Genomic DNA, 21,621 nt, shown 5'->3' with positions numbered 1-21,621 from the left:
GTCATTAACCTTGACTAGTGACAAAATCTGTTTTCCCTATAGATGATTAAACCTTTCTATTTTTTGCAGTGTTCCTAAACTAGTCTGCTTAGGAGTGAAGAGGTTAAGATACAGCAGTACAACAGTTCTACTTTAGATTTTCTGATATGATCAGATGTGCAAAAAGGCATGTTGTTGTATGACACAGACAGTGTCCTTTGGAAAAATATAGAAAAAGTTGTGTAGTCTGGGCCAAAAGTGGCAGAGTTTCCCTCCTCCCACCAAGGGCAAGTTTCTTGTTTCCTTTCCTGTGACAGTAATAATGCTGGTGATGCTATGATTCTGCTTTTGTCAGTTCTCTGCAATTCAGTAGGGTGTTTGCCCAAGAGAAATGATGGGACCCTACAGTTTAAGGGCATCTGGATCTTGGATGGCTCCTCCTGGGGTCTGTCTGCACTTTGACCTGATCTTCAGTGAGCCACCTTTGCTTATGAAATCAGAGAGAGGCCATTATCTGCTGAACTTCCATGCTTTTCTTTTCATGATAATGGGAAGCAACATTGTGTTAATTTGTTGCAAGCAATAATAGAATGTCATGGGAAAGTATTTATTATTTACCTGATTTACTTCTGATTAAGCTTTTAATTAGTACTTACAGAAGCTATTTTTGTTCTAAGAATATCTGAAGAAAAACATTGCTTGAATTTTCTTGCAGCTTTACACAAGCAGACTGCACTAAATCTGATGTACAACAGTGATTACAGTTCATTGCAAACTCTGTTTAAAAGACTGAGCCATAGAGTCCAAAGTTTTATGACTGGTAAATACTGAAAGTAAAAATCATAGCAGAAAATTTATGGGCAAGTGGTAGGTAACTGTACCTACTGTGGTGAGAGCTGTGAGGATTAGATAACTCAGAGAATTAGTACTTATGTGCTTAACCTCTTTTCCTGTACAGGGATTAATTTATTCATAGACTTTTGCTTTCTAAACATCCAAAGGGACTGTTATGTCACAATGAATGTAGTTTTAATGGTGGCGTATTAACATTCCTGTTAAGGAAGGACCAGGAGGCAGCTGTCTTTTAAATGTAAGAGACTCTGCAGTAAGGAAATCTATCTGAATGTAATTCAATAGTTCTTTTACTTGTAGCACCAATCCCTGATATAAATGCACGGCAGGGAGGCAAGAGGGTATTTTTTTCTCTTACAAAACATATTCATTAAACTATTGCTTTACACTAGGGACTTGTTGTTATACTGATAGGTCTTTCCTTAATATATTCCAAATGTAAGGTAATTTTGCATGTATTAATAGTTCTAGAATTTAAAAACAGGTATAGAATAAGTTGTTAATCTAAACAAAACCACCGCATTTCCAATAGCTTGGGAAGGTATTCAGTCCAATCTTGCATTTAAACAGGAGCTATGCTCCTTCTCTGATTCATTAGTCTGCCCCCTGCCAGGAAATAACAGTGTATTGGTTGCTTCCTGGGGAAGGCAGTTCTCACCTATGGAAATAGAGAAGCCTTAAGAGATAGCTGGGGAGGGGGATGTTGGTGTATGTGTCATTCTGTGTCTGCCAAGAAGTAGTTCTGATTTTCATTAAAGGGTATTTGGAGATCTGAATGTGTCTCCTCGGTTTCACAAAAAGAGAAATAAAAAATCTTGTTCTCTTCTGTAAGACAATGTTAAGCTAATGATGAACAATCTAACACACCTTCTTTGTCCTAAACGCCGTAATTAATTGTGTGAGCGTAACTGGAAAGATCTTTGAATATGGTTTGTTTCTTAAGGAGAAAATCCTTGTTTATCTGTTAAAAATTGTTATTGGTCCCTGTTATTGAGGCCTAACAAGAGTCAAGATCGAGCAAGTCTTTTTTTGCTGCCCCAATCCTTTTTGGGTTTTTTGGTCCTGTCTCAATAACCATGAAGAGGAAGTACACCTACACCATTCCACAGCATGTCTTTCACAGAAGTGACTCAGCAGGGATGTTCAATTCTCTCTGACCTCTGACAATCCGTTAAACTTCTGTAAAGGCAGAAAAATCTCCTAATATGAACATTCTTGTAGTGGATTTTTATAGCTGCTACTCTACATGTTTCAAAATGGTAAATTCAGGTCTTAATTCTAAGGAGAGGATCAAGTGACAAGAGAAGTGAACTCTATACTTAACTCACAGCTACCTTGTGGAATAGTTTTTCCACAGCTTGACATTTCCCTTATTGTAAAGTGTATCACTCCCCATGCATTAGGCTCTTTTAATTTCAGAAGCCTGTCAGGATTGACATTTTGTAAATCCATCTACATGTGTAATCCTTTCCTATTACTCGGATAAATACTTTGACTCTCCTGCTCCAAACGAGAGAACTAGAGAAAAATGGATCAGTTCTTTCATAGTGAAGGAAAAATTCTGTCTACAGCCACAATCAGGAATCTCTTTCTAATCTTTTGAAACTATGCAACTGAGTAATAAGCATTTTTGTAGCAGAACTGAGATAGAATCGGGAAATTATTTCTTGCAAAAAAACCCAATTTATAGCATTACAACAATATAATTTTACTCCAGTTTAAAGGTATTTTAGATTAGGCCTGTAGCTCAGTTTTAACATGCAGACATTCTGGTCTAGTCATCCCATTGTTGCTACAGGATGTTACAAGCTTTTACCAAAAAGCTGACATAATTTACATGTGCCTGGCCTTTTAAATTGAACTTCAGATTGGCTTTGGAGGGAACTTAAGTATATACAAGTTGCTTGCTGACTGGTGTACCAGAGCTTGTGGTAAACAAAGTCAGTGCTTACTAATTTGTGTTTATGTAAATAAAAACTGAAAACAGTCAAATAGTGAGCTGGAGTATCTGTAAGAACATTTCCTTCACTTGTTCTTTATGCTTTGCATAATTTAAAATGTGAAATATTGTCATAACAATTGTTATACTGTATATTCTAAAAATCCTCTTTTTCTCAGTACTGCTTTCTACAGAGCACATGCTTACATGAACCCTACCATAGAGAAAAATTGCAGCGACAAAGCAGACTACTTTGTGGCCTTTATAACATGATTACACAGTTAGAATTTGTTCTCGTATCACTTTTTTTTTTTTTTTTTTTTTTTTGTAAGACTTAATAGAATAAAATCTGTAACTACTTAACATTATAGGCTTCTAATTCATGGCTAGCTTTCCTAGTGGGTACAATGGTAGAAATAATAAAATATAAAGTGGCAATATGCATGAGACTTGCTTCATTAGCCATATTAGTTGCAAATGGAACAACAAAGGAACTAATTCTTAATTAAGGTTAGTGGCTTTGGTGAGCTTTTTGTTTTAATGTTTGTTTATATATCCATTTATGTTCAGATGGGATTCATCCCAGGAACAGTTACTTATATTATTATTTGCACAGTACTAGATGGGCAGCTAAAACCTCACTTTGCTAGACTCTGGACAAGCCTATATTTGAAAAGAATTGGTGCCGCAGCTGAAGAAATCCACAATCAGACCTGTCAATCGCATTTGTTAAGTATGAGGTTCAGCTGGCCCCTTTCTCCTTGCTGTGTGGCACCAGTAGCTCATGAACTTGCAGTATAACCTATAGGATGCTAGTTGGAGAGAAGTACAAGAATGTAACAGGCCAGCCGAGTTAGAGCTTTCTGGAGGACACTGGAAAAAACAAAAAACAAAAAGGATCTCATTGCAGGACATGTTTGCTGGCACCAGTCTGCCACCATGGTACCTCCACTGTCCTGTGCCTTAATTCAACCAGATGTATCTGCTTCCAGTTGCTTGACCTTAGATGGGAAGTCTTTTGTGCTGGAATTCAGGTATGCAGGGAAGGCAGCAGGGCAGGACAAGGAGTGATTCAGGTTTTAGGACACTAATCTAGGATATATGAAGCCTAGATATAAATCCATATGCTGTCATATCTTTCCTATAGCAAATCTGTTAAGAGTGTCTTTTGAGCTACTGGACTTCAGGCTGTTAATGTCTCTGTTCCTCTGCTTACAATATTAGCAACACCTTACTTACATGGCTAGAGTGAAGTTAAGCAAATTAAATGAATCGTGTTTCAGATGTGCTAAGGAAGATCATATAAATATAAAAATGAGGATGATGTGCCAAATGTCTACAGAAAAAAGGGGCAATGTATTCCACAACTGCCAGTATCTAGTGTCCTATACACTTGAACAGTCTGCCTGTACTTTACAGTCTTCCCAGAATTTACATATATGCTTGTTTATATGAACATGCAGCTCTGAAAATATGGATTTATTTTCCTAGATTCCTGTTTTTACCTGTATTAACATTTATGAAACAAAATTTTTAAAATGGTAGTAGTTTGAGGAGGTATGTAATTTTTTGATAGAGGATGAAACATTCCCTTTTTTCTTAGGAGATGTTATAAACATGAGAAAACGAGATAAATGAAGATACAATTTTATATTTACAGTGTACAACACACTCACCAAAAGGTGCTGCTTCTTTAGTCAACCTCCTATGCCTCAAACTGACAGTAATTAGGATTACTGTAATAAAGGGGACCCTGAAGAATATTTGAATTGAGCTTGTGCTAAAATATGCCTAAGCTTTATAGATCAGACCTAATATTTTGAATATACTTTGGAATGAGGAGAGTCATGGAATTTATAAAACATCAGCTTTAAAAATGCGCTCTGGGGAGAGAACACGCTTGGATGTTTTGATTTTGATTTCTGTAAGGCAAAATACTATGGGCAAATATAGAACTGCTGCTCTGGGAGATAAAACTGTACTACTCTGTTAAAAATTGGTTTTGCTTTTGGTACCCCACCCCGATCCCAATTTACACTTTATGAGATTCTGGTGAGAATATTCTCCTGCAACTACTCTTAACTCATGAAATGGGAAGCAAAGATTTCATAATCAAGATGTAATTTTATCACAAAAGAATTATTAAAGTTAATGTTGCAGATGTTTTTCCCTTTTATAGTAAGTCGGCTGTGTATTGGTGCACCATAGTCTGATGAGATTTCATTTCATGTGCACAGCCACATAAGCTGTAAGTGGGTCTGAAGCAGCCTAGCTGATGGGTGACTTTTCCTCCTAAGAGGACACATTGCCGCTGGTGCCAGATCCTCCTTAGTGAACTAGAGGAGATGTGGCAGGTGCAGTGTTCTCACCAAAGGCCTTAGAATACCTTTGCTGGCTGGCTGAAAATGGAAGGATATGTCCATGCTGTCAAGTCTTGCAGTTTCTAGTGTGAGTCGCATCACAGTTATGTTTTTCAATCTATAATTTATACAATATATGCTTTTCTTTTAAATATATAGTTAATATATAATTTTACTAAATTTCCTTCTAAAGTATAACTAATGTCTGGAGCCATTTATTTCTCTGTATATTTTATTTGCCATCAGCATTATCCACTTGAGTGGTTCAGTCACAAAATAGACAGGAAAACAGAGTAAATACAGGAAATGGTAACCAAATTTGCAATACTCTGAATCTACTGCCTGCATCTTTTAGGACTGCCTTTAACTTGCATGGCATCAAAAGGTATATGCATGCTTTCTGAAAAAGGAAAAAAAAAAAAAAAATTATCCGTGGAGTTGTTAGCAAGAGTGTGCTTTGAAAAGGTCCTTGAACACTACTTAAGATATCATTGCATTTTAAAACCAAAACCACCTACCCCCACTCCCTGAAACCAAAACCTACCAGCCAGAAAAACAAATCAAATTCCTTGTCTTTTTTGCTAATTTAGCATATTTATATGGGATGTTTTCCCCAATAATAGGTACCATTGCCAGTAGCTTCTGGAATAGGGAGGTGAAACTGCAAAAATCACCACTGGCTTTACTACAGTATGTGAATTTCAGTGTACCATCTCTCTGGCTGTCTCTAACACTAGCTGCTGCTGAATTTCCACTTGTGGTAGTTCGAGTGGTTTTGGCTTTCTATTAAAACAGTGAGGCCCTAGATTCCATGGTATGTCTCTGTCCAAACATAGAAAAAATAATCCTACGCTCATTTTCACATCCTATTCTATATTGAACACAAGGTTACATAATTTGTTGCTGACTATTGGGCAGGGAGGGAGAATACCAAACATGCTTAGTAATTCAAAGTTAATGTAAATGTATTACAGTCATAACTTCTAATATGCATATCTGTATGCTTTTAGCTTGAAGATGGGCTAACATTTTTTGAGTGTTTTTTGTACGTGTCCATAGATACTGCGATAGTGAGGAGCTCTACATAGTTGCTGCATATGGGATTTGAGCCTTATGAGATCCCTATATATTTTCTAGGTCATTCTGCTGAGCAGAGGAATGAGATCTTTATGTGGATTGCTACTTCCAGAGGATACACAAACATTATTGCAAGAAAATATGAAGAAAAAGGAGATGGCATGGTTGAGAGAAGAAAAACTGGAGTAAAAGTTGAGATAAAGGTGTTATGTGAGAAAGCTTGGCATAGGGAAAGGTGAAGGGTGAGAAAATAAATTGAAATGGTAAGAGAAAGAAAAGAATTGAGATTGAGTACTGAAGGGACAAGGAGGATAGAGGAAAAAAGATATGGTAGAGAGTGGACATCTAAAAGACCAAAATACCATGTTTGTGCCCAGCATTGCCATTCACAGCCCTGGACATAGAGCAGGGCAGCAGCCCTGGTGATGTGAATTTGGTTGCAATATTTAAACACTTAAGCCTTCTACTTCTCTGGTACAGGAACTGATAGCCCCATATGCAGTTTTTAAATATTTGCATACCAATACTCTTAAAACATATTAAGTAGAAAGAACAAGCTTTAGAACTCAGTTTTGGTGGAGCGTTATTGTTCCAGTTCATAATCTTAGAAATGGTAAGTGTAGTTAGGAGAAGCATAGAGCCATGCAAACGATACACAAATATTCGTATTTGTAAAAGATATTTTTATTTTAGGAAAATGACTTCCTGCTTCACTCCTTTTTACTCTTGCCTTTCAGAAAAGCATCTGTTTGAGTATGTCTTCTCAAGCCGCTTTGTAAAGAGTCAGAAATCAAACTAGTTAATTCTATTATTTAAAATGAGCTCCTTTGACACACATAAAAGCATTTATCAGTGTTCAGTGTCACTGTTATAACAGAAAAATAAACAGTTCATTTTTGTTTTAAGACCATACGCTGAGATATTAATCTGTAGCGAGTGAATATGAGTTTGTGATCAAAATCAACTAATCAACAGTTCTAACACTATATTTCTATCTGAAAACAATCTGTCTTTATTAAATTTATTTTTTGAAATGCTATTTACTGTTAAGATGAACATTTTTAACAATTACATTTACAGTAGAAATCATAAATGTGATTTATGGCTTAAATGGTTAATTTACTGCAGCTGATGGTGCACCTTTGCCTGCCATTTACCTAAATGTAAATTTACAGGATTTCAAATTTATTTTTCACATAGCACCTCAGCACTGAGAGAAGAAAGCTCAGCCACAAACAAATCAAAATGGCAGATCTTGGGACAAAACCCGAGTATTTTCTGCCATGAGAAATCTGGAGGCAGCACACTAATTGAAGGCTTCAATTATTTCAGCCTTCTAGTTTCCTTTGATGTTTCCCGCAACGTGATCTTCCTGCTAGACTATGGACATCTCGTAGCAACGAGCACTCAAAAAAGGAGCATGCTCTGTAACCACTCCCTTCTCATAAGCAGACTATTGAAGGAATAAGAACATAGTATTGGGAAGGATTTTCTGATTGCCCCATCAACTAGCTGCCTAGTAACTTCAATTAACTGTACTGTGGTCAGTTAGTTGAGAAGAATCCATAGAACATCTTCTGCATGCATATATACATATATGTATAAGAAATATACAGTTGCCATATGACACAACATTACTAAATATTTTGTACTTTAAATATGTGTCTGTATATATAAGATGTAGAAAGACAACAGGAAAGATCAGTGACCCTGTAGTGACAATGGATGTGTTAATGAATTTACTAGATGATTCTCTGGATTGTAGAACTACAAAAGTAAGGACATGCAAAAAACACCCCAACCAAAACCAAAACCCCTAAAATCAAAACAAAAAAAAACCCACCCCAACACCAAAACCCCAGCTCACAAACCAGCTCTGCAGTAGTCTGTGCAAACCTAATCTGCAGGAAGAATGTTTCAGCCAGAAACCTGGTGATAAGTTAAATTGTAGCCATTAAAGGAATATGCATCTGCAGCATATTACTGTCATTAAAAACATCAGTACCCAAATTTTCTTGTGCTGCATACAATTTCCATTTGCTCAGAGGAAGAAGGGTTTTTCCTGTTTTTCTTCTTTTACACAGAATTGAAACTATGCATTGACTGGGAAAAGTATATCTTCTCCAGGCTTTTGTAGGTGATCAGAAGTGTCCTGATGTACAGGATTCGTAACTCCAATTATAATGGAAAAAACCCCAGTGATCTAGTTTCATTTTAGGTTCTCTCTATCAGACTGCACATCAGATACATGTGGATTCAAATATCAAGATTAAGTTTCTATGAAAATTTCCTGCACTGTCATTTTGTCTCTCTCATAAATTTGAGCTCCAACTTAAAAACAATGTTAGGTTCCTTGTACCAGCTACTCTGAAAGTGTCCTCTTGCAAGACTGGCTGGAATAATAGACATGACTGAAGTATAGCCTTTTGATTCTTGATCTGTTTTAAGCAGTTTTTATGCCTCCTTTATATTTAATTCTAAACACACTTCTTAAGTCAAATATTCTTTCTCAGCATTTATTTTGCTAGCAAAATAAAGCTGTGCTCTTTTAATATCTCTTTGCAGACACTTCATTTTTTGAAGCACTGTAATAGGTCCTCTTTGAATTTGTTCTCATGTAAATTCATTGTTCTTACATAAACATGAGAAGTTTATAGAGCATTTTGAGTGACATCTTATTAAAGATTTGTAAAATAGTACTCATTTGATAGAATCTTAAGTCAAAGCATCAATCTGCATATCTCAGAGCCAACTTTATTCCTCGGTTGCGTATAAATATATAAGATAAATCCTAAAGTCTTTCTTAGGTAGCATCTAATAGTCTGTTGCATTTAGTTGTTGAATATGAATGGTTATTCTTGGAAGTGGTGCAGTGATGGTGGCAATATGGATTATGTGCAGCTGTATAGTTTTTAGGCCACTGTTCTCTGTGATGGTAAAGGATTTAGGAGTGGTTTGTGCTATGTTGAATGGTAGCTTAGTGATAATATTCAGAAGTGTTAGCAGAGATTTTTCTTGGTCTTGGTCTTGGATGTATCTGGCATGCCTCTATAAAGAGGGGTCAGTCTGTCAATTTTTCTTTCAATTTTGGGGGCATTTAATAGGAGAGACCCCTGCTAATTTACTCTTGCCAATAGTATTTATGTTTGAATTGAGGTTGTAAAATTTATTGTAACTTGGAACTTCCCTGAAATCCAGTTGCCCAGTGCAATAAGAAATCATTTATCTTCTGTATAACTGGCAAATTTTGTCAACTTAGCTTTTCAATCGAAGTAACAATGTTTTCAACACACCTGTACAGTTTCACTCCCTTGTACACACTATAGAAAGCAGCCTTTTCTGTAAATACTCTTCAATTTTTTATTACTGTTGTTTTATGGGTGGGTGGGTGCAGGTGACTTCAGAGTGAAATGAAGGTACAAATAAGCTTTTATCCCAGGGGTGAGAAACTGAGCAAAATATTTAAGATGGATATTTCTGTATTTGTTCTATAAAGTAGGATTTAGGCACTCATAACCATTTGAGCCCTGTTGGCATGCACACTAAGCAGGAAGAATACACAGTTGGTTTCTCTGCTGGGTTTCTATACACACACATGTATATAGGTGTATATAATTATATATTATATGCTCATGTACAACTAGTGGTCTATTTTTGGAATTTTTATTACTTGCATTATATTAGCCTTTAACATGCCTCAGAATGTGGCAGGCTGTGATAACTGTCAAGCAAGGCCTCTGACTACACATTACTCAAGGTTAAGAATGCCACCGTTAATGCTTCAGTGCCTCAGTTTATCCCTCTGTAATAAGATATTAAAACTTTCTGATTTCACAAGGATGTTGTCAGTTTTAACTCATTAATGTCTACAAAATATTTTTAGCATCTTAAATGCAAAGAACTATTCTGTGTTAAGTGTTAAAAAGTATGAGTGCTCTGGAACTGTCTAGTACTAAACTCCAAGGATGAACAGTGCTGTGTTTTCATCACATGAGTTTCCGAGGAAATAGTTTACTAGAATTACTGTGTGTTGGGATTTATGAATGTTAATGGAATTTAATGTTAATGTTAATTTTTGTGCAAACACAGTCTTTTGTGTCATGGCAGAATGAAGTTTTATACTCAGTCACAGGAATAGGGCTTGAAAGAGTGCAAAGACATGGAAAGCCTGAAGGCTTAGATCTCACCTAGTGAAAGGATAGAAGAGCTTAGAGCTTCATTATTCAGAATATGAATAACTGTGCAGGGGATATTGTAACAGCCTTCAGTTCAGTATCTACCTGATTTAAAGTTCTTTTGCACAGCTAGGCAGCGTGAAGGGCTCCTTAGGGATATATGAGAATCTGGCCCTCCAGTACTTTCAGCTAATCTATCTTTTTGAGTGAAGTCAGTTCACAATACAGAAAAGCAGTGTCTTTATTTAAAATTTAAAAAAAAAAAAAAAAAAAAGAAAAAAGAAAAAAGGGGGGAAAAGCTATATGATAAATGTACAAGTAATTAATATGGATACTTTATTACTGTCATTGCTGCTGTGGATTTTAACAGTTTTACCTGTGACATGACACTTTAAGCTATAATTTCATCATGATTTAGAAAATACAAAACAATCAGCACTTAATCTATTTTTATAAAATTAAAAGTCATGTAAATGTGAGTGAAAAATTAGCAATGGAAGTAACATTGAAATATCCCTGGTTCTGTTAATAACAATAATTTACATTTATATAGCATTTTTCTTTCATTTTCACTCATTTCTTTCACAAGGCATTTTGTTAGCTACCAGGCTGACTTGCTTGTATTGAGGAACTTCAGTCACCTCTGAGGTACAGGTGGTGAATGCAAAGCTTCGTGGAGATAAAACATTTGATTCCAGGTAAAGGATCCAAACGGTGAAAGGAAATGCTGAAGGCAGGAAACGCTGAAGGCTTTTCTCTGTTGTAATTAGATGGGATCTCAGTCTGATCTGTTTGGTCAACTTAATATTTAAGCCATTTATGAAAGAGTAGGAAGCTAATTCTATCCAGATGCAGGATGAACATGTATTTTCAATCAGTTTAGGTCATTTTAGTTATGTCATGGAGAGTTGGATTGTATCAGCATGAGCATGAAGAAGCCTAGCTTTGTGTTTGACTTAATGTGTGACTTAAACTACACTGGCTCATGTTTTAGTGAATGGACTGTTATGCCTGTTGCTCAGGATCCTATGAAAATACTAGGAAGACTTTTACAAAGCAATTGCTTTGAAAATATCCTGCCATCTCTCATCTGAGATGTGGCTATTACAAGAATAAACTGTATTGCCTTTTGGGCACACTGTAGGTATGTTTTGCAGTTATTTTAAAATTCTTCCACTAACTATTTGCCTTACTCTTATCACCACAAAATACAAATTCTCAAATTAAGGCTCCCTACTACCCTGACTATTTTAGAGTTTATGGTGGGGGTTTACCTTAATTGTTTTTAAGTCCTGTAGAAGCATCTTGGGAGTTCTGCTATTGATTTCTGTGATGCATGGGTTGCAGTTGTGCAAATTGTTCCATTTCTTCAACTGCAAAACCTTTAATCTGGAACCTGTAGGAGGTTCTTGTCAGAATCTCAGTAGTAACATATCACCCTTATTAATGAGTTGTTCATAAATTACTCTCCTAAACATTTTTACATGTGAGTGTTGGTGTTCGTATGAGGATTTTCCTATGCAGATTGCCTATTCAGTGATCCAGGAGGCACTACAAAAGAAAATAGACACTGCAACAATAGACTATTTATATCCCTCTGATTCCAGCAGAGGTCTGTTAAATTATGTTTGTTTGTTTCTTTGTTCCTTTCTTCTCTCTATAGCTGTGTAATATTCTGTGAATTTCAGGTAATGGAGAACAGGAACTAGAGTGTGGCTGGCAGTATTAGACAGTTTACAGCAGGTGGCACTATTTGGTGACTTTTTGCTTCAAACTATTATTTCATGAATATATTGATATATGATCATTTTTCTATTGGCTTTTTATGGAAACACTAAATAAGGTACACAGTCTGAAGAAGTACATACATATGTGTCCTTTCTCCTAATGAACAGTAACAACTCTAGTGTACTTGCCTAAGCAGATCAAACATGTCTATTAAAGACCGTTCTATGTTGTGTTATTAATAATGAAGACCTATCTCACTGATTTTTTTGGAGTGATGCTTGAACTGGGTATGATCTACTCCTGTGAAACATTCTGGAGGAGTAATAGTGTTTGACTTCTACATAGCAAGGGTTAAATATTTTTAAAGGGCTTAGAGGTCTCTAAAAAAAAATATTATTTTTTAGCATGCAGCTTTACTATAATGTTCTCTTTATTTTTGTAATCGTGTCATGAGAGCCAAAGTAAAACCTGCTGTTGCTTAGATGATACCTCTGTTTATGATGGAAGGGAGATTTGTTGTTACATTGCTTTTCCGGCATAGTAACTTACACAGTAAATGCATGTTCCGTTAACCACACTGATGAATAAATATGTCTAGGTGCATGCACATATGTAGGCATTTTTAAAGTCACAGTCTACTGTTGTACTAGTTTTGCAGTGAGGAGATTTCACTTGACTAACATGGGTGTCAGGTAAAACCACAACTGAGCTGATTAGATTTATATGAAAAAAAAAAACAAATAACATTCTCAGCTTATATCATATTTAGTATGGTTGTTTAACAGCTGTAGTTCACCTAAACATGGCTGAAATACTACAGATAAATTGTTTCTCTCTTCTTTAAAAAAAAAAAAAAAAAAAATAGTGAGGGAGAGAAAGCGGTTTGCCAGCAAGCACTGGTTTCTGCCACTGCTCTAATGTAACAGAGTTATTTTTAGCAGCAGAAAGTGCAAAACATGTTTAAGAGAAATAGGTTGGAAAATGCGACATGCATAACCCATCTTTGTGGGAGGATGAGGTTTCTCTAACAGGGTTGCTCTGGTCTCATTTGCATCTTCTTGCTGAGTGCCATGCTCTTTTGAATTACAGATGTCTTTTGCGGCTTAGAAACCCTATCCAAGCATATCTCTACATGACTGGAAAATATATTTAAATGATATAACATACAAGCTAGTGATGTTGTTATAATCAATTCTGGGAAGAAATAATTCTTGATGTTTTGACTCAATATTTGTACTTTCTGTTTATCAACCTTAGATTAATAGCAGAGTTAGAGTGAGAAGGATGCATTTAACATGGTTTTAAAATAACTATATTTTGCAGAGGCAGGAAACAAGCAAGTACTTCATGTTTATTTCTAAGGATGAACAGCATATTTCTGAACAAATCAGGGAAGGGGGACTTGAGATTTGTATTTTCTTGCTGCCTCTATTCCCAGTTCTGCCACTGGCCTTTTGGGTAAAGTGTTTTCGTTTCTGTAGTTATTGTTTGCCTTAACTTTTAATATGAGGATGGTGATTATGAACTCTTTGTTTAACCACTTATACATCTTTGGATTAAAATCTTTGCGTAATGGTTTATGAATTCTCGTGTGTTTTGCTTCTGCCATCTGCCTGTTTGCTGGTCTGCTTATTCAAATGGAAGGACCCATACTACACCCTGAACTTTTCTTCATCTTCTCTTCAATGTGTTCAAAATTGGGAGCTTGGATGATTCTGATTAATTGGTGATTGATTCCTCTTACATATGAGTCTCACACAGTCATATAAAAAACTGTTATATTTCTGTAAGTGCAACTTTTAGTACAGAACTGCAGAAAGCATTAGATTTTTATTCCAGGTTTAGCACAGAATCTGTAGAGAAAGAAGGAGAAATAATCTAAACTGTGTTTTTATGTAAAGAATAATTCTTTTACTTGAACCTTAATTATTTCAAACTTTGTTTACAAAACATCTATCTAATAACTGTGCTGAAACCATCCTTGAGTACCTGAAATCCTGATTATCTCAATGTGTGCATTGATACCAATGACTCTGAGATAATCAAGGTTGTAAGCTTCATGCAATTTAGACACTTAGCATTTGGGATAATTCCTTATGATATCTAAATGTCTTCATCATAGAAAAAATGTTTAAGGTGTTGAAAAAGACATCATAATGTGCATATATAGCACTGATTATCAAGACTCTGGTTACAAACATTCAAGTTGACAAAGCAATCTGAAAAGGTAAAGGTCTCTGGAAGAAGGACCGTGGTGTGTTTTGCAGGCTGACCCAGTACTATTATCAGCTGTTGACATTCATGGGGAAAGTCATGCTTTTGTTGCCTTTCCATTAAGCAGTCCCATTTAGATGCTGCCTTGCATTTAGTGCAGTTAGCTGAAAATCAGAGGAGAAATAACGGGGGGGGGACACCTCAAACAAAACACAAAATCTAAACCTTGAAAGTTATAGTTGTTTTGTTGGGGTGTTTTTTTTTGGTTTTGTTTTGTTTTTAATTCACACCATACCTCTTGTTCTAATACACAGAACATGTTTTTCTTCCAAGTGTTTTATTTTATCGGCTTTGGATGCCTTGATGCACACCCTTGCCTGTTTCTCAGAGACAGATGTTTAGATCTTGATGTAAAGTTAGTGTCTCCAGTTGGGTGCATAGAGATGATTTAAAAATGTAGGCTATTTAATGTTGACATAATACTGCATTGCTCACTGTCCCATATTTGGTTTCCTATTTTCACTGCTTTTATGAGAATATGAATGATTAAAGTTCAAAAGGATATGCACAAAGCAAATGAAATGACAGAGGTGCATTATCTTCGAGCCATTTGTAAAGTAAGTGCTTTGAGGTGGTTTACAGTTTATAGTGTTGCAAATATTGGTATGAATTTCTCTTTGCTTCTCCAGATGCTGCTTTCCAGAGACAAATATAACCTCCAATTCCCAGCACACTGATCTGTCTAAACACAATTTGACATGCGTTGCTATTAGCTTAGCACCTTATCAAATAATGTGCCCTGATAGAGATAAAAGGTTTTACAACCTTGCCGCCTTTGTTTCTGTGTGCGTTCACCCACAGAGACAGCTCTGCAGCAGCTAATAATTAACACAAAAGACAAAGACAAATCTATATGGTTCAGTGTTGGAGGCTCCAATGTGCATGTTAAGCAGTTAGGGAAGTAAAATCTACAGCAAGAGTGTCTAAAATGGGATCTTCAAGTGAGGCTTTAAAATGAATTGAAGTTGGGCTTTGTAAAGTCTCATTTTTACATGATGGAGCAGATGTCAAACTGTTGTCTGGAAATCAGCACAGTTCTGTGTGTCAGAGCATTTACTCAAATCTTCAGAGAAGCTCTTGCTGCTTTGTTAGCAGTAACCCTGTGTCACTTTGCATGCCAAAGTGTAAGCAAAGTATCTGAGAATGGAATTAAGTGTGCTGAAAAAATCAACCAGGGAGATAGTATAAAATATTCACTGAACTGAAGCCTTCCTTTCTTCCTTCTTAACTTAAATAAGTTTTGTGTCTTTGTGGGTGTACACAGTTTTAAGTGGTAGCTTGGGGGACTAAGCTCAAGGCCGTGCTGGCTTTCTCTGACTGTTTTATTTCCATTAACATTTCAGAAGCCAGTGAGGGCCCCTCTCATTACTTTCTTAAATCATCCAACATCTTTAACCGACCTAGCATTTTAGATGTGACCTTAGCCAGACTAGATACTCCAAAACGGGAGTTGTGCTGGCACATATTGCTAGGTGGTCCAGCATGATACAGGACTGTGAAGCCATTTAGCTCCCCCTTTCCTCCTTCCAAAAGCTAGTCAAATACTTCAGAAGTAAGAATCTTACTTTTAGACAACTAAGGCACTATTTTATTGTCCCTGTTAATTGAGAGCAGTGAGATGCTTAGTAGTTCCAAAAATCAATTCAAAATTCTAGTTACATGTAGACATGTTCTATTTTTCATCTAAATCAATCAAAGCCAGGCTTTTGGAGATATTTGATGCCACAGGGGATTTTCAGAATTGCTTGTCTGCGGGTGCTTTTGAAACTTACTAATGATACATGTTTTAAAAAAAAAGATCCTTGATAATGTTGGAAGGTGTCCATAGTGGTGAAGTGAAAGTATTTAGGGACAAGAGAAACACTAAAAAATGTGTCTTTTTTTTCTAACAAAATGAATAGGAGATACTTCAGTTCATTATCATTTGTTTGTATTGCTACACTGACTTTTAATTCATCAACCTATCAAAATAATAAAATGAAGTTGGAAGATCTGAATGAGTTCATGCTCCAAATACTCAGAGAGACAGTAGGTAGAGTAAGCTAGAGAGAAAAGTGTTACTTTGAGGTTGTTTATAGAATGGATGTTTCACTTTGAAACATTATGGTGTCACGCTGATCCCAACATCCACATCAGATTTGTATTATTATAATTTGGCTGAAATTTTTTAAAGCAGCCTAAGGAATTTTGATACCAAATTCCCACTGAGTTTCAGTAAGACTTTGTAGTTCTTTGGAAGTCTTTCCTATTGGTGGTATTTTTTTCCTTGAATTTTTTTAAATGCATCTCTCAAAATCTTGCTAAAGTAAATTTATGTGCTGTCACTTTGCTCCCTGACATAGCTTTCCAAAGGGATATTTTCTGCCTGGCATTTAGTGTCTGATGTCTTATGAAGCTGCTTAGAGATGTCTCATGTTATGTTCTGACTTCCCTGGCAGTGGTGACAATTGGTTTTAATTCTGTGAACCAGCACAGTTTTGAGCACATTTCATGTGCTGTAGAAGTATAATGGCAGGCCAAAACCCTATTCTCTACAGGTCTGCCAAATGTGCAATGGAAGCAGGTTGTGCTATTGTTTATGGCCTGATTAAATCTTTGATTTTTGTTGGGTGTGTGTGCTATACGATAGCCTTAGTAGTATAGCAAATGGGCCAAACCTTATAAATTCACCATTCCACCAAGGGATGTGTTTATCTGCAGGACAAGACAAAATGGTGAAAAAAATCCTTCTTCCACATTTCTTGTATCCTCATGAAATAAAACTCTTTTCCCTCTCAGTTTGCTTTCTAAACCACAGAATGAGCATCAAAAAATTACCCAGCTACCAAAACCTACATATTAGTCTTGTCTGAGTTGAAAAGTGATAGAAGGCCATATGGACATGAGTAGCTACTCCCCTTATGATGTCTGTGCTTTTGTGCATTCAGCAGCTGTTTTTTCTCAAGTACTAAACTTGCTAGAGTGGCTTTCTCTAGTTTTTGAAACAAATTTGAGTTTCAGCCTCCCCAGTATCTGTGTATTTTGCTCCTGCCTTGTGTTGATGATTACCTTTCCTATTCTGCTCCTTTAGTCTCTAGAAGTGATGAATTCTCATCCAGTGCCTTGCTTGCATTGTGCTTCCTGAAAATATTTCTCCCGTTTTCTACTAGCTATGCTTTCTTTCAGTTTCTCTGTCATGCTTTTTGTGAGGCATTAGTCTAGTTATGCCTGTAGATTGGTTAGTAAGGCTCTATCCAGTGGAATCCCAACCCAAAAAGCAGATAATAAAATCTAAAGTGCAGCACAGAAATCCTTCTTACAGTCCTGAATTGCAGTGAAAAGCAACACTGAGAAGAAGCCTCAGTGGTGTCTTGGAGAAAATCTCATAACAAGTGCAGGATCCCCAGGGACAGATTTGGACAAGGCAGTTACTTCATAATGCTGTTCTGTGGGGCTGAAGCTTGCACTTGGAGTTTGTAACAGAAGATGTAGTTATAAAAGGCAAGATGATCTTAATAGGGAAAGCCCTAAGCAAAACATCCCAGATTTTACAGTCTCTTTCCATAAGCCGATGTCTGTCTGTCTTGGAGAATTTGGGGAGCTTGTATTGCTTCACAAAACTGTGCAGTTCATTGTTGCCTTTAGGTAAAAATTGTAAAGACAATAGTGTAAGCATGAGTGAAATCAGTACTGTGATTTTGGAACTGATTCTGCTACAAGGTAGTGATGAAACTAGGTGGTCACACAAAGATTTATATTGCCTGAAATGTTGTGAATATTGATGTTTGAATCAATGACATTTCAGAAAACGTTGGTTTTGTGGTATCTGGTATATTATCAGTTAGTGAACTATCAACTCGTGTGGCATGAAGATGGAAGCTATTTCTATACTCCTGACCCTGTAAGCACATACCCAAGCAAGTCATCAGCTAAGCATCTGTCAGTAAAGCAACTCAGTTTTCAGTCTATGTAGTGTAAAAGGCCAAAGAGTTTTCAGACCTTGATTCTGCTTATGCTGAAGACACTGGTAAAGCATTCTCATTGACGTTTTTGTTGACATTTTGCAAAGGTTTATTGGTGTATTATTTAACAAAAAAATAGTGTCATGGTCCAGTGCAACAATGTCAGAGGGAAGGAAGATCCTCTCATGGGGTATATAAGGGGTATAAGGCAGTCTGTGCTCCTGTTCTTTGAGCCTGTTGGTAAAACAGAGTAAGGAAAGAAGCTAGAAAATGGCAGGAGACCTGAAAGAACTGGAGGTAGTAAGAGGCACACTGTGAGGTGGTGATAAAATCTCCTTGCTTCCCAGGATCAAGGGGCTTATGAATCTGACTCAAGTGTATAGGTGGGGAAAGTAATAATGTACTACTTTTACTCTACCAAATGTAGGCATGTTATTTGTCTATAGTGTGTTCTGATATCGATGAATACAACATTTCTGAAATTGCTGGGGAGATAAATCTGTACCTGTATGTCCTACTGACAAAAAAAAGATGGAAGAATTAGATGGGCTGGATCCAACTGGTCTGATCCTGAATCCTGTAAGAGAGCACTGAGGTGGTCTGATGACAGGCTACTGTCCTACACCTTCTCTATTTAATTTTCTTAGCTTCAAGAGCCATTGAAATTTTCCAAACTGTACAAGCAGTGAATAGAGACAAAGTGTCTGAAGCCTGACCTGATATTATTTTCAGTCACTTCCTTTATTTGCAAAAAGAAAGCTTATAGACTAACATTCATTATTTAATAATTTCATTAATATTAATTTAAAAGAATGTTAAGCACCTAAAATAATCTTTTATTAATATGACATATTTGTGTTTTAATATTTTCTTTTGTATTAGCTGGTGACAAACTGAGATTTACCATTTGTGCCATGACCAACCCAAGAACCTCCTCATCCTTCTTCCTGATTTACAGCTCGCAGGAGGAGGACAGATTAGTCACTGAGTTGTGATTTATCCTCTGACTGACCCTGCTCTGGCAACTTAGCTTTGTTTCGAGGTTTTTATTTTGTGTGTGAGGCTTTTTGGGAAGGCTGCTAGCAAGGTGTAGCATCACATTCCTATAACTCAAGCCGTTCTCTCACATAGTTTCACACTGCGGAGCAAGCTGTGCATTGGAAGCATTCAGTCCTGAGATGATTAATAATATTAAAAACAATTTTATTTGCATTGCAACAACTTACAACTTTTGTTCAAATACTGAAGCCCTGTTGTGCTAGGCACTGTACATGTTTAATAAAAGAATAACTCTGGCATCTGATTATACATTGAGGCCGTAGGTGAGTGAAAGAGCTAGAAGAAAAATACAAGATAATACAGAGTTGATAATAGCTAGTGTAACAGCAACAGTTAGAGAATGCTTGTTGCCTGAAGGGTAGCAAGTAGTAAGAACAAAAATAGAGTCTCATTACTCTGGAAGCTGCAGAATGAAATCTGAAGCAACAGTAGTATCTTTCTGTTGTCATCTCTTACAGGAAGTAGAGGTGAGGACTGATACAGAGTAACATAGTGTATTTTTTGACATCAAGTATGTCTTGGCTAACAGCCAGAGCAAATGTATATGGGGCTGTATCATAAACTGTTCAGGTTCCTCAGGGACCCTGAAAACATATCCCTGGAGGATTACGTGTTTTTCTTACTTTGGAAAATCAAGAGAGGAAACTTCTTTTATCACTCTGTTTTTTCTCTGAGAGAGTTGCTATGACTTTTATCTAGTGAGTTTTATGGTGGAGGCCCAGTGATACCTTGAGCCATCAAGCTTTTGACCATGTATTCATCCAGTATGCAAGCAGAGGTGAAATAATAACTAACGGTAACTGTAACTTGGATGTTCCTGCTAAGTTTTGAAAACAATTATGTTGAGAAATTAAGCTTCTGGTTAAATTATGAAAGATGTGAGCTCTGTGCAAATTTTATGATTTCTTGCATTTCAGATCAAATTAATTCATTTCTGTGAATGCTTCTCCCTTTAGTGTCTTGGAGTTTCACAGACATAGTTTTGTGACCATTTACATAATTATCTAAATGGGCAACTCTTTGTCAGCCATCATACTTTTCCCCTCAGGAGCACTTGATTCTTTTTCTGCAATCTTTTGAAGTCCAGCCCATGATTTCTGGGGTGTAGGTATTGGCTTGATTAACTTCAAAGAAAAACACCACTGACTATCACATTAGCTTGCCAGTTGGCCTCCAGCAGACACTGTGATTGTGAATGGAACTGAGTAGCTTTACAGTACGTATCCTTTTTTTTTTTTTTTTTTTTTTTTTTTTTTTTTTTAAGGTTAAACAGTGTTATTCAAGTATATGTTAATTTGCTAGCTTATAGTAGCTGCTGTAGCATTAAATGGAAAGAGGTATGGAATGACAAAATATTTTTCATGTCTGTTGTTCACTGTTTTGCTGCCCCAAGAAGAATATAGAAGAACGTGGAGACATGGCAGAATTGTAACCAAATCCATTCCCTAGGACTTCAGGAGTTTGAAATAGTGTAAGATGTGGAACAATACTATTTTTTAATTTATTTTTTTTTTTTTAAACTAAAACTTGACTGACATTTAACAAACAACTCTTTGTGTCTCTGTTTTCCATGCAGTATTAAAGATACAAAGGTCAATGCAACATTTCTTTTTTTTTAAGATGATAAAACTATAAATCATCTGTCATGTAAGATAATTTGTATAAACTGCATCCTCTTAATGTCAGTTTATGTCAACTATATTTCTTGCTATACTAGTGTCCCTATCTTATTTTTGTAATAAGAAATCTAAAGATATCATCTGGTGCCCTGGTAGTAGATTACCAGAACTATTTAGTAATGAAGAGATATCTGTGTAATATGAAAATATTTCTTGAGATTTTTATAAAGATAGTTGAGGATTTTTACGGAAGGAGGAGACATTTTCTTGGTAGAGACCATCTCAGTATGCTGTTACGGATGATATGGTTAAATCTTAATTTTCATAACTCCTTTTCTGTCTTTAATTTTTGTATGCAAATGATAGATACCCAAAGGTAAGCTCACTTAAACACAATGAAATAAAAAGTTAAAGATGTGCACACTGTGAGAAAGGTTCGTTTTCCTGAGATCCAAAGCGGAGTTGTGAGCGGACAGCACTAGAATTCAGATATCCTTCTTACTGCGTCATACATAAAGACAATATGGGAAAATACATTTAGAGCGCCAAGAAACTGTATGTCCGGTGTTTGGGAGACATTGTGTTCATGCTGATGATAAATACAGGAACATTTAGAGG

Source organism: Athene cunicularia, assembly GCF_003259725.1.
Source record: "Athene cunicularia isolate RWA chromosome 6 unlocalized genomic scaffold, athCun1 chr6_part1, whole genome shotgun sequence".
Classification (NCBI taxonomy): Eukaryota; Metazoa; Chordata; class Aves; order Strigiformes; family Strigidae; genus Athene; species Athene cunicularia.
The sequence above is the reverse complement of the archived record's forward strand: the minus strand, read 5'-3'. Positions refer to the sequence as shown.